The sequence below is a fragment of the Cornus florida genome, unplaced genomic scaffold, assembly GCF_030987335.1.
Source record: "Cornus florida cultivar Cherokee Brave unplaced genomic scaffold, ASM3098733v1 CherokeeBrave_3.0.0_Hap2_Chr03, whole genome shotgun sequence".
NCBI lineage: Eukaryota > Viridiplantae > Streptophyta > Magnoliopsida > Cornales > Cornaceae > Cornus > Cornus florida.
Genome location: NW_026775573.1, coordinates 44,956,437 through 44,970,779, shown reverse-complemented (window position 1 = coordinate 44,970,779; position 14,343 = coordinate 44,956,437). Strand labels below are relative to the sequence as shown.

Sequence of the window (14,343 nt, the reverse complement as noted above, 5' to 3'; positions counted from 1 at the left end):
GTATTTCAATTCTTAGATAAATCGTGAGCCTACGTGGAGGCAATTTACGTTTCTTTGCATATTGTTGATAGCATGGGAGTATGGGTTCATTGTATGTGGAGGAAGTTTGTTGATTGTTGATTTGTTGCGAAGGTGAAGTGTTTGTTCATTATTTGTTGCTTGTTGTGTTTTGTTGTGCATGCATGGTCGTAGATCATTGAAACCTACTCTTATGCCTCTTAATTTTCATCTTGAATCCGTTGTTCGAAACCCTAGGGGAAGAGGTAGTTCTAGTCAATCCATTTCATCAATGGAAAGACATAATGAGGACCATGTGGAGACCTTGGTCACATAGACCAACAAGGTATCCTCCACCCCAATGTGCATCATGATAACATGCAAGTACCATTAGGCATGCCGAGGCCATTCATTCACCAACCATAACAACAAGGCCAAGTTCCTTTGGGAATGCCAAAGCCAATCTATGCTCCACAACCTCCCATCATTCAAGGCAATCAAGGTACCCATGTTGCACCTCCAATTGCTAATCCTCCCCTTGCTTTAAGAGATCACTATATGCCTAATGAATACAATGCACCTACATGCATTCAATTACCACCATTTAGAGCACACCACTATGAGATCAAACCACAAACCATTAAAATGCTTCCTAACTATCATGGACTTCCAAGTGAAGAACCTTACAAGCATTTGGATGAGTTTCTTGAAGTATGTTCCACCGTGAGATACACGGACATGCCGGAAGAGGTCTTACGGCTTAAAATTTTTCCATTCACCCTTAAAGACAAGGAAAAATATTGGTTGAACAATCTTAAGCCTTTTTCAATAACTTCTTAGGCAGAAATACAACAAGAGTTCTTGAAGAAGTACTATTCGGTTTCTAAGACCAATGCTATGAGAACCTTAATTGGAGAGTTTTCACACGGGGATGGGGAAACGTTCCATGAGGCATGGGAAAGATTCAATGAATTGCTTAGGAAGTGTCCACATCATGACATGACCAAATGGCAATTAGTTCAATATTTCTTTGAGAGCTTATCCGACAATTATAAGGGCATGGTTAATGCTTCCATGGGTGGCTCTTAAATTGATAGGCATGAGGATGACGTGTGGCATCTTTATAAGAGCATGAGTGAAAATTCTTTACGTCGAACTTTATCTTCTAAGAATGGTAAGAATTCAAGTGGAAGGAAGAATGTTGGCTTACATCAAGTTGACCATTCCAATAAAATAGCCGCCGAGATGAAATCCTTATCTCAAAGGTTTGATCAATTCTTGATCAACCAAAACTCGGTAAATCAAGTATCTTCCATCCCTAACCATTCCCATCATGCATCCAATGAGACATGTATGACTTGTTCAAGTGTTTTACATTCTACTTCTAATTGTCCTCATGGACATGTTCAAAGTAAGCATCATGAACAAGTCAATGCAGCTTTTGTTAATCAAGGGAACAATTCTTATGGCAATCATTATAATCCTAGTTGGAGGAATCATCTGAATTTCTCTTGGAGAAACCAAGGGGAAGGCTTAAACCCTCCCCAAGGTGGTTTCTAAGGGAAGTATGTTCCACCTCCGATGCAAAGCCAAGGTTCCCAAGGTTTTAGATCATCATTTCAATCACAAGGAAAACAATTTTCTAATTCTCATTTTCCTAATCAACCATCATATTCTCAAGGAAATGCTAAGAGTCCCGCTTTTAAAGAGAAAGTTTTGACCATTTTAGACACTCTAGAGGCGAACACTCAATTGCTTCATTCTCATTCTCAATCCATTGCTAAGCTAGAAACCCAAGTAGGGCAAATAACTAGTACTTTAAATGCTAGAGAGAAAGGGAAAATGCCTTTGAATGCCCCACAAAAGCAACAATGTGTTGTGGAGACTCATTCGTCGTCGGAAAGTCACACAATAGAGCATGTCAATGTAGTGACTACCTTGAGAAGTGGGAAGATTGTGGACAACCAAGTGGGTATGTCTAATGAAGAAAGTGAACTGGTGCAACCCAAAGTTGACACCCGTCCTGTTTCTCATCCTATTCCTCCTTCATTGCATATGCATGATCTTTTAAATGAGAATATCTTGAAAAGTGATTTTGAAAAGAAAAATTTGCAAAATGATTTAAAAATTTCTTGTGTTGAAGAGACTTCAAAGAAAATTCCTAAGAAAGTTTTTGAGCCAAGAGCTCCATTTTCGGATGCCTTAAAAGGATCCATTTCAATTGACAAGCAAAAGGCCAGAACAAATAAAATTATGGATGTGTTTAGGCAAGTGAAAGTCAATCTTCCACTTTTGGATGCAATCAAGTAAATTCCGGCTTATGCCAAGTTTTTGAAAGACTTATGCATCCAAAAGAGGAAGAATAAAAGTCAAGCACCTAGGAAAGTGGTCTTAACCGAGCAAGTAAGCTCATTTTGCAGCATAACACTCTTCCAAAGTTTAAGGACCCCAATTCACCTACCACTTCATGCATCATTGGAGATCATATCATTAATCGGGCTCTTCTTGACTTAGGAGCAAGTGTTAACCTTCTTCCATACTCGATATATGTCAAATTCGGCTTATGAGATTTGAAACCAACGTCGGTGGTTTTGCAACTTGCCGACCGATCCATTAAAAAGCCTAGGGGTATCATTGAGGACGTATTGATTAAGATTGATAAATTTTTCTTCCCCGTTGATTTCGTTGTCATTGACACGGAACTGGTCCCGAATCCTAATAGCCAAATTCTCGTTATCCTTGGTCGTCCTTTCTTGGCAACCACGAATGCCAACATTAATTATAGGACTGGGATAATGAAGATCTCATTTGGCCACATGAAGGTGAAGTTGAATATCTTCAATCCGACCCCCAATTCATTTGACAAACATGAAGAAGTGAATGTTGTAGAGAAATATCATAACTAAGAATGCGAAGGAATAGAGTTATTGTGTGAAACCAAAATTCCAAAAAGTTCATCTTCAACCCTGAATTCCAAGAAAGTTGTTTCAAAAGCTTGTTTTGAAAGGGCATGGAAGCCCAAAGATCATTGTGACCAAGGACCAAAAATTTCTTTTGAGCCTAATCCAATAAGTTCTCTAGGGAACCATTTATTGGGTGGAGTTCAAAACACTTATCACCCCATCAAGGAGGGGATGCACTACAAGATGTTTGACTCGGGCTAAAAGAGCCCAATATCTTGCTAGAGATGTTAAAGACTAGTAAATTTCGTAGGGTGTTACAACCCTATTCCTCCCTCATTTCTATTTTAAATTTCATTTCTTGCGAAGTCTAGATATTTGTTTTAGGTTCATATGCATTGCTAGGAACTATGATTAGGATTGCATGCACTTTCATGTTGAAAATGAGCATTTTGCATAAGTTTGATCGATCTCCAAGGAGGTTCGATCGATCGAACTCCATACCTGTATCCACCTGCATCCAATCACCTCTCTGTCCAATCGTTTGAAGAAAACCTGCATATTTCAGCTCTCTGTCCCATCGTTTGAACTTGTTCCTAGATCAATCTTTAGTTCTTCGATCAATCCAACTTCATCTTGGATTGATCTGTAGTCTCAACACTTAGAAAATTTTTGAACCCGCATCTAACCTGCATCAGAAGGCTCTCTGTCCCATTGATCGAACATGTCTACAGGTTTTTGCATGTTCGATTGATTGGAGTTATTCTGAGATCGATCTTGGAAAGATCAATCTCTATTCTTTGATTTATTGTTTTGTTTTAAGTTTGATTTTTTGTATTGAATTTTAAATTTTAAATAATAAATTATATATATTTTATTTTGTTTTATATTCCAAAAATAGTTTATTTTATTTTTGTTTATTTTTATTTTATTTAGTTTTATTTTTTTTCAAAAATCCAAACAAAAAAATATTTTTCATTTTTAAATTTTTGTTTATTAAAAATAGCTTCAAAACAATTTTGTGTTTTAGTGAGGAAAGATCGATCACAATTCGATCAATCGAATTGGTAAAAGAATGTTTTTAAAAATCAAACCTAGGGTTATTAGATCAATACCACAGATCGATCTAACACCACCATTTTCATCCCTCGTCGCTGCAACTCACTTCCCCACCTCCGGCGAACCCTCCGGCGAGTCCACCGCATCTCGAATCTCTCCACTTCATCTCGGATCTCAGATTTCATCTCCCTCTTATCTCATCTCTCGGTTTTGGGTAAGATCCGAGATCCCTCTTTTGATTTCAAGCTTGTTCTTCATGAATCCATGCTTTATATGATAGATCTATGATATTTTGATGTTGAATATTGCCATATTTGAAGCTTTGAAGCTATGTATATATGTATATATATATGTATATATAGGTTTCATATTTTTTGGTTTTAATTTCGATTTTGGGGGTCACGGGCCAAGGAAAGTGACCAAAATTGTTGATTTGTTATGTAGAGGGGCCCACAAGCTTGTTTGTGAGGCCCCCGTGCCATCCACGCCAAAGATCTGTGACTTTTCAAATTTCACCTCACAATTCGATCAATCAAACTTTTTCTTTGATCGATCTCGCTTATTCACGATCGATCAAACTTGCATCAATCTCACATTTTTGTGATTGATCGAACTTCACAGATTTGCATCACACATTTCACATACCATCTCTTGTGTTTCATGCTACCTCATACGTGCCCAATGCTTGTGTTTTCCACATTGGATGCATTCCATACTTATATTGCCTAGCATGCTTCACGTCATGTCACTTATTCTTTGTCACTTGCATAGATTCATGTTCCTTATATGTTTTGTCTATCTTATTTGACATACATGATTCTATAAACTGTGCTTTAATTCTTTATACCGGGATTGACTTCCTTTTTGAGTTTTCTTTTATTTTGTAGGCTATGGCTAGGGTCAAGACTGTTGGTCACGGACATTATCACCGTAGGGCCAGGCGGAGATTGGACGACGAGGCAGGTCCATCTCACGTCCAGGACTTCATTTATAAGCCCGAGCCAGCAGAGCTTACTCCACCTCAGTCTCCATCCAATGACAGTAGACTATAGTCTTGAACTGAGGCATCTTCTTCACAAGCTGGTGCTGAGGCTGAGCACATACCATTTCTATCACCACCACCAGCTCAGCCAGCCCAGGACTTAGACCAGCCATTGCCGAGATACTCACGCCTTTGAGTGGCGCATGAGTTGGTCTTCGACATAAACTACTTCTCTCGGTCTGTTCTTACCAGAGCAGCATATGACGATATAGACGGAGGTGCATCTCAGCCATACTAGCCCCTGTGACATACCCAGTGTACCCGAGGTTAGTCCGGATGTTCTTCCAAAACCTCCGACCTGTCCCGAGTACCTGGCGGAGCTAAAGACTACCATTGACGGGTACCCTATCAGTACTACTGTGGACACTCTTTTCAGATCATGCCGATGTCCATAGGTCTACCCTCTCCATCTCCAGGATACCTATCCTACTCTATGGAGGCCTTCATATGCAGACATGGCCGTTGCACTCACAGGTCACTATGCAGGTGGCGAGACTTTCGCCACTCGGACTTATCTGCCAGACGACTTGTGCTTTTTTAATTCGATGCTATTCCAAAATGTTTTCATGGCCAGCTACAAAATACAGAGGTGTGGCGACTACCTAATAGCTCTGTACACCTTCTATACAGGGCACTGGTTATTCCTTCCTACGCTCATCTGGAGCGTTATGATGAAGCTGTATGTTGACCATATCAGTAAGGCTAAGCCCAAACAGGCAAAGTATCTGCCATTCGGCCATCTCAACATATAGATTCTAAGAGACCAGCGCTATCCCTTCCAACCACGGAAGAGTACTGAGTCTGGGGCCTGCTCGTTCCTGAAGAAGGATTGGGACAAGAGCTACAATGCTCTTGTTAAGAGTCTACAGGATGACATTATAGAGGCAGCTGGGGAGCTAGAAAGAGAGGAGATGGAGCAGGCAGCAGCAGAGCAGGTGGCGGATGATGTACCAGTTGATCCGCCTGCCATGCATATGGATATTGACTTGGAGCAGCCCGCAGAGGTCCCAGAGCATCACTCTCCAGTTGGGTCGCCCGTTCATGATGAGGAGCAGGCTCAGGATCATCATTCTCCCGCTCCAGCAGCACTTGAGGCTCCAGTTCAGATACCCAGCTTCGAAGAGCGTCTTCAGACTCTAGAGGATGACATGGTTTCCATCCGGGCTGATATTATTTCACTCTGCAAGGATGTCATAGCTGCATTACGTGATCGATCCAGAGACATCTGCGGAGCAAACTCTGCTCGTCCTAACTCCTCTTCATGATTTCTAAATCTTCTTCTCCTATTATATATCTGTCATATCTATCATATCTTTGATACTGTTATATACTTGCGGCCAGTCTGTTGGCCTAGACACTGGATGTACTGTATTATTCTTTATTTCTCTTTTATGCATACTTTGTTTATGGATGTCATATATGCGTATTGATATATCTGTCTATGATTGACTCTATTAGGTGCATCCCAGTGACTTCAGTGAGAGAGAGTACTGCCCGAATTTTTGAGGACCACCCTTTTTCCTCTTCTTACTTCAATTTCTCATCCCATTTACACTTGCATGTCCACTGTGCACTGTTATTGTCCCTTTTGTTGTCTAATTAACTTTTATCCAGTGCCATCTTTTCAGGACCACAGTTAATCCCAAGTTTGGGGGGGCTATGCCACCTACTTTGGATACTTGTGTCCCAGCCATTTTTTCCTTAGCTGCACTGGTATACTCTTTTCTTTGTTCTCTTTGCACATTGAGGACATTGTGCCATTTAAGTTTGGGGGGGAGGGGGTAATGGTGTTAATTACAGTATTTTCTTTCAATTCAAAATTTTGAGCATGACTTGTGTATTTAAGGAATTTTCTATGATTGGTCCATAACTAGCTATAATTTTGATCTTTTGAGGACTATATTGCTTAAAATTTAAAAATTGCTTAACTTGAGAGTCCAATACTCCTTGTATGCCTTGTGGATGCCATTTAAGAGTAAATTTTTTGAAAGATTGATATCTTACTTGCACTTGTGGTCTACATCATCCTAATTTTGTTTTGAGTTTTGAGATTCACTCTAGTATTCTACACTAGCACAGGCACACACTAGCACTCATTTGTGGGGTACATGCTTTGTTGATTATTGAATTGGTTATATCCCAATTGGGCTAGTAGTATATTGAAAGCTTTCATTTTGACAAAGGTGGATAACAAACCCTTTTCACTAAGTAGCCGGGATTCTAGCCTCATCAAGCACTGAACTTCTCATGCCAAAAGGTGGAGGGCCCAAACTATAGGTTAATAAATGAACTTAAAAAAAAAAAAAAAAAAGTTACAAAAGCAATAAAAAGTGAGGACTTCTCCCAAAAAGGTGGGAAGTGGGAAATGATTAGATAGAGGTTGTTTTGATTTATAACATAGTTGATTTGAGCTTATAAGTCCTTAGGGGTGTTTGAACACCTAGTGCCCTAAAGTCGTCTGCTTTGGGAGTCATTAACCTAACGCTCGACCTCATGAATCGCTAGAAAGCTTAATAGATCAACACATTGCACCATGCTTCCATCTTTGATCCTAAAAAAAATATATATATATATCGAGTGAAAAGAATAAGCGCACCTAGAATAATAAAGCTTTAATAAAAGGTCCACTTTTTGTCTTGATGATCGGTACTAGATTTGTGTGCTAGTTTGAGGGTAAGGATGTGATCATTTCTTTAGTTAGCTAAGACAACAACATACTTGATGCCGGTCCACTCAAAAAGGATTCTAGAGTTGTTTTAATTTTCATGATCATTTTCTTGATATGTGGAGGACCATACTTGCTTGCTTGATGTTGAAATTTTGGGAGATTGCTTGGAAAAGGGTTAAAAAATTACATACTTGAGGTAGTTTTCTCCCAATGCTTGTTTACAATATTGGTATCTCTTTTGAAAGTGTAATGACCAGGTCATTTTCATTCCTTTCCTTTTCTCGGATTTTCACGGATATTTTTTTTTCCGTTGATCTTTTCTTTTCTGAGTTCAGTTTCTCGTCACTTAGTGTCATCTTGAGTACTCGGGAATGGTTTCTGAGACTCTTTTCGGTGGATTGACGAATTTCTTTGAGGACCGAGTTATTTTCACATTTTCACTTTTGTGACACTATTCACTTTCGTCTTCTTCTCGGTTGTCACTTTGTTAGCATAACCTCACTTTTCGTGTTCAGATTTGATTTCAGTTTTGTATGCATCCTCAATGTTTAGATTAAATGCTATGTGTATTTTCACTTTTGTAGAAAAGCATGTTAAGTGCTTACTTTTCTTATAAAGGGTATAGATGTAAGACTATTTTGTAAATTTTCAAACTTTAGGGGTTTTTGTGTAATTACTGTAAAGTAATTATTTTTCGTCTTAGGGACTATTTTGCAATTTAATTTGGAAGATATTTTCAAAAAAGGATTTTTTTGCAATTTTTAGAAAGTGTGACAAGTGTCACACTCTCATTGGTCCACTTGGTGACATGTGTGTAGAAACACTTTGAGGCCTTGGATGAGGACATGTGGAGGGTGGAGATTTAACCACTTGTTGGCCTAGGATTGGTGCACTTGTTGGCTTGGATGGTTGACAAGTGTAGGCTTGAGATTTAGCCTAGGATGGAGCCTTGGATTTGTGTAGGCTCACAATTTGATCTTGCATTAGTGTGTGTGTGTGAGGTAGTGTAAGAGCACATAGTGAGTTGAGGATCTCTATCCCCTCCACTCACATTTCATCTTCATTTTTTTTTCATTCCCTCCCTCTTTTATAAAGAAAACCCTAGCCTCCATGGATGGAGCCTAAAGCCTTAAGCTTTGACCTTGATTTTTGAGAGCTTTCCATTGATTTCCAAGCTTGAACTTCGGAATACATTTTGTTCCCCTCATCTTCCTCTTCATAACCCTAGAAGGGTTTGCCATTTTGTGTTGATTTTGCCTTGGATTCAAGAGAGACACTTCTCTAGTGAGGTAGGGAATGTTATAGGGTTATATGTTTGTTGTCTTGCATGTTTTTAATGCTTATACAACTTGTATGCATGTAGTGTATTAATTTTAGAAATTATGATTAATGGCAGTTTGCTTATAACTCATTTTATACTTGGTAAATGGCATGGCCATGAGTTGATCGTTGGTATATATTAATTTGGGTTGATTTAGATGAGTTTTCAAATCTAGAGATTAAATGGATTTAATTTGGTTTAAATTCTAGTAAATTGTGTTTTGCTTGTAATCCACCTTAGACTAGATATATGGTATGACCATGACTTAGTGGTTGATATAAATTAATTTGAGATCATTTGGACAACTTTTGAAATATAGAGATTTAATTGATTTAAATTAATTAAATTCTATTTGATGATATTTTGCTTATCTTGCACTTTTGATTTGATATATGTAAAGACCATGATATGTTGCGTAACATATATTAATTTGAGGTTATTTGAAATTTAGAGAATTTAATCACCTTGTTTAATTAAATTCTATCTAATGGCTCCATGGGTCTATTGGTATTTTAGAGGTTGTTTCTATATTCAAATCATGGACTTAAACTTGTTATGTATTCACTTGGTTGTGTTTTAAGCATTGGACAACTTTGTTGTTATATTTTTATTCATGAGAACATGTTTTCTTTATAGAATATATTGATGCCATGTGTAGTAAATTGCACACTTTGTAATTGGCATTATGTATGTCAATTTAGAATTGAAACTCTAAGGCATGGATTGTGTGGTTTCAACCTACTTGTGCATGGAAGGTGTTTTTTTATGCATTATATAAGTTATGTATAAGTTGTGAACTTATTTGGTTTAATTTTGGATTCTTGGAATATTGTTGAGTTGAGATGGCTAGGGTTTGGCTCTAGTACGGGGACGTGAGTCCTCTAAGTCTGAGATAGTGCGCACTTAGGGTGGTCTTCCCTGCGGGTTAGTGCCCGGAATAACCATTGAGGTCTCGGCAGAATTCCGAGCATAGATGTCCAAGTCTTCCATTATTTGTTTTCGCATTCAATTCTAAGTTAACAATCATGTTTATATTGTAACTTGTGGTTTTAGTTATTGGCGATTTTGATGTTGTTAAGTACATCCATGAATATGATTTTAATGAATCATTTTGATGTTGTTAAGTACATCCATACTAAATTGATATATTTAGTTGATTTCAAACTTTCAGATTTCTAGTTGATAACCTAGAGAACATATGTCTTGATGTGTGGTATTAGATACTCTAATTATACTAAATTGTTATATTTAGTTGATGTTACATTTTAGGCTTCAAGTTGATTACCTTAAGAATCTATATGTTGTTGCTTTGTGTAAGCATGCTCCTATATTGTTGCTTTGTGTAAGCATGACCCTATGTTGCTAAAATTGCATGAATGAGGTGATTGATGCTAGAAATGATCCTAGGTAGCTAAGATGCTCCTTGAGTCTCACCTTTGACATAAACGTTAGGTGGAATGAACCATAATAAGTAAATCATGCAAACTTGTAAAATGTAGGTCGATGCATGCTCATTTCCTACGAGTAGCTTTATGTTACTCACCCCTACGATACTGGGGCCTATTTCAGGTACAAGAATCAAGGTTGCGATTCTCGTCATGGTTGGATGATTGGTGGACTTGAAGATTTCCATTTCTTGTAAATGTTAGCTTGAAAAGCCACTTGTAGCCATATATGTCAAAATATGTATATTTGAATTTAAACATGTAATGTGTACTTGAGTGCACTCCTTACAATGTATTTGACATGTATAAGATGTGGCCGGAGGCCAATGACATGTATTTGTATTCTATGTAGTTTTGACTTTATGTTATATTATGAAAATATTGTAAAATGTCAAGTTGTTGTCTCACTAGGTTTGCATCGGTCGTTTCCGGGAGCCGCGGACCATTCCCGCGCGCTCAAAATCACTTATTACATTTGCGTGCATATTCGTTTCAGCCTAGAAGTGTATTTGGAGTCAAAAGTATGTCTGGTGCAAACTTACATTTTTTGCCGTTTTGAGGCTAAACTGAGCATAAGGGCATTTTGGGATTTTCACATGAAAAACAAAGTTTTATTTTAGCATGGTTGGCTAGAAAACATGATTTTGAGGGTAGTTTCTTCTTTGTGTTTTTCTCAAAAAACCCCAGAAAGTTCTCAAAATTGCATTTCAAGTCAGCATTTCAGGCGCAGCCTACAGGAGTTCGAGCACTCGAACTTTAGGCAGAATTCTTAGGGCAATTTTCGAGCACTCGAAGTCCTTGTGCGAGCGCTCGAAGTACTGTTCATGGGTGTGTGTGTCTTGGTTAGCACTGTACCTTCGACTTCAAATCATCATAACTTCTTCGTTTTAACTCAGAATTGGTCCGTTCTTGAGTCTAAATTGATCGGGTCGAAATAAGCTTTCCAATGGTACTAATTAGAGCTTCAGATTCTTCTTTTGCCTCAAGTTATTCAAGTTTTAGTAAGGTAGTGTCTGTTTTTGGTTCGAACCGGGATAGGGTATCCCTTCCTTCGACTTCAAAACTTGATATCTTTGCCCTCCGGACCCCGAATCAAGTGATTCTTGAGTCTATATTTATTAATTTTTCATTGTCTTTCCAATGATGTACACAGTGGCACCCATTTCAGTGTGGAATGACCATTTTACCCCTAGGTTCATTCTTTTCCGTTTTTGAAACGTTGCTTCCGCATTTTCTTCCTTTGGGTTTTATGACCTCGTCGAGGGTCACATTGGTGTCTTAGAGGAGTTTTGTATCTCTAAAGACCATTGTTCTATCTTTTGCTTCCACATTTTGGATCCATTTTGGGTCATCACAGGACATACTGGGTTAAAAAATCCAGGGTCGTCACAGGTGGTATCAGAGCTCCTAGGTTTGAATACCTTGGACGACGGGTTTGGGTGTATATCATGCTTATCTTGCCATGCTCTATATGTTTATATGCTTCATGATGACATGTTTTGGTTTGATAACATGTTTAGATGCTTATGTGCTTATATGGTGTATGTAGTATGCCGTTTGTTTAAGCATTATTTTATTCTAATGTAAAGAGCATGACATGTGATGTGTGCTAGATTAGAATTGAATATGCATTGTTGTGTTGCATATATGGCAGGACTTGGGATTAGTCATTGGATATTTGAGTTGAGATTGAGTTATTTAGTGAGTTTTCACTTGGTATGATGGTTGGTGAAATTAGTTTCATTTTGGCATTCTTCCTTGAGGTTGTTGGTGATTGTCCACATGGTTTTATGGTAGTATAGGTTGTTGTCGACCTAGCATTGGTTTGAGGTAGGTGGTGAGACACCTTTTGTTTAGGCTCTCGTGAGGTGAGTCCTTTGGCGTTGCCATGGTGCTGGATTATTGGTTTTGGGCCACGATGAGGTCATGGACCTCTTAGGATCCTTAATTATTTTGGAAGGTTCCTCTGATATTACAATTTTCATGGGCGGGTGCATGGCACTGTCATGCTACCGTACTGGCTTGCTACAAGTGCAGTTCGGATGGAATCAATGTTGGTTTTGTTGTGATAGGCATTGTCCTTTTGGTTGGTGATGATGTGAGTTTTGTTTTGGGCGTCTGGTGTTGAGACGGTGATTGATGGTCATTTTGAGGATGATTTTGGAGATTGAATTGGTTGTCTGATTGTACGGCTAAAATAGCCATCTTATTTGAGTTCTCTTTGTGTTATGATGTTTTTGGGATCGAGTCGATTGATCGATGTTTTGGGTTGGTGAGGGCATTGCATTGTTAGTGTCATGTATAACATCACCTCTAGATTCGGCATTGGATTGTTGGAGTCTTACCATTGTGGTAAAGGCTCACGTTTGTTTTGAGATAGGTTGTTGTCGCATTGGTTTTGGAGTCAATTTATGGCTAGGAATTGTCCTTCCTTTTACTTAGACACTCTAGGACACGATGTCCATAAGGCTCATTATTACATCATTTTATTTTTTGCAGTTTCATTTACTACCATGTTAGTAGTATAATTTATGTTATTGTGATGCATGAGTAGGTGGAGGTCTATCCACATTTGCTTTCTTGTTGTGTGGCATTAGCATACCTTCTTTATATGCTTAGAGATGCCATGTTGTTATTGCGCTTTAGTGACATGACTTTTGTGCTTACGTGGAGACGTGCTGCATGTACCATTGATTTTTATCTATGTGAGTAGATTTATTTCTTAGTAGTTTCATTTCCTTGTCATATGCATAACTTCCAGGTTTGGTTTTCCCCATTCGTTTCCCTCGATCGCACATAGTGTGTATGCGTTTCCACAAGGGTTTTGTGTTGGTTCGTGTTAGGGACTTCATAAGGAGTGAGTCTCTTCCCTTCATTGCAGTGTGCATAGCTTTGGGGTTGGTTGGTCCGTGAGGATCACTATCGTTGTCTTGAGTCCTTGGTGAGGATTTGATGGGTTTTGGTTGACTTACTTCCCTGTAGGGGGTGGAGTCTTTGACCTTGCTATCTTTCATTTCAGAGATGGAGTCGTGGTGTTGTTCTTCTTAGGACTGGTGGTTCCTTTTCTTTCGTGTCTTCCCTTGGGGAGTTTTACCGTGGTTGTTGACGGGTTATGGTGCTCAGAGTGAGTGGATTGGTGTGAGATCATTTTTTTTTTTTTGTGACTTGTGTCCATATCATTAAGGATTTGTTTGATTCGTGAGGTGAGCTCGATGCTCGTTTGAGGATGTCTTTGGGAGACTTGTTTCAGTTTTGGAGACCTTAATGTGGTTGACCCTTAGAAGAGTTGTGAACGATCATTGTTGGATATGACTTATTGTGGAGTTTTCTCGTCCTAGTTACGGCTAGGCGTAGCTTTGAGGAATCGTAGTTATGATGATTGGTTGTGGATCAAAAATTGAGGAATTTTGATTTAACTTGGTGTTTCCAAGTACGGTTTTGAGAGATTCATTTTGTGACCTTGGTTGTTCGCATTCTGATATGTGTGCCACTTGGTGGATTTGTATTTGGAGGATTTAGTTATCCATGATAGGGATGCGGATATGATGTTTGATTACAGTGTAGTCTTGTAGTTGATTAGTTTCAGGGAGATATAAAGGACTTTCGATGAAATGTCTTATCGTGAGGTTCGTTTTGATTTCTGTAGGCGTTGATTTGCTTGTCAGGTTTTCGATTCCTGATTAATGTTGTTAATAGGGGTATTTTGAGACATTGGAGATGTTAGTTTTGCTGTGTTGAGGATTTGGGGCCTTAAGCATAGCGGTACCTACCACATTGTTGTCAGAGTTTTGGGATTGGCCAGGATGGTCCGGCCGGACATCTTTGGACCATATCTCAACTCTCACAAAATGTTTGTCTCCGTAGTGCTTTTGGCAATGATCATTTTTTTGACGTTCATGTCATTTCTATCG

At 38.7% G+C, this 14,343-nt stretch overlaps 1 non-coding gene across 1 annotated transcript; it reads right to left on the bottom strand.

Moving 5' to 3' along the window:
* Positions 1–889: 889 nt before the first annotated feature.
* Positions 890–998, bottom strand: LOC132302003 (small nucleolar RNA R71). The gene has a single exon (XR_009480707.1). It is a non-coding gene; the product is annotated as a small nucleolar RNA R71 (small nucleolar RNA).
* Positions 999–14,343: the final 13,345 nt, after the last annotated feature.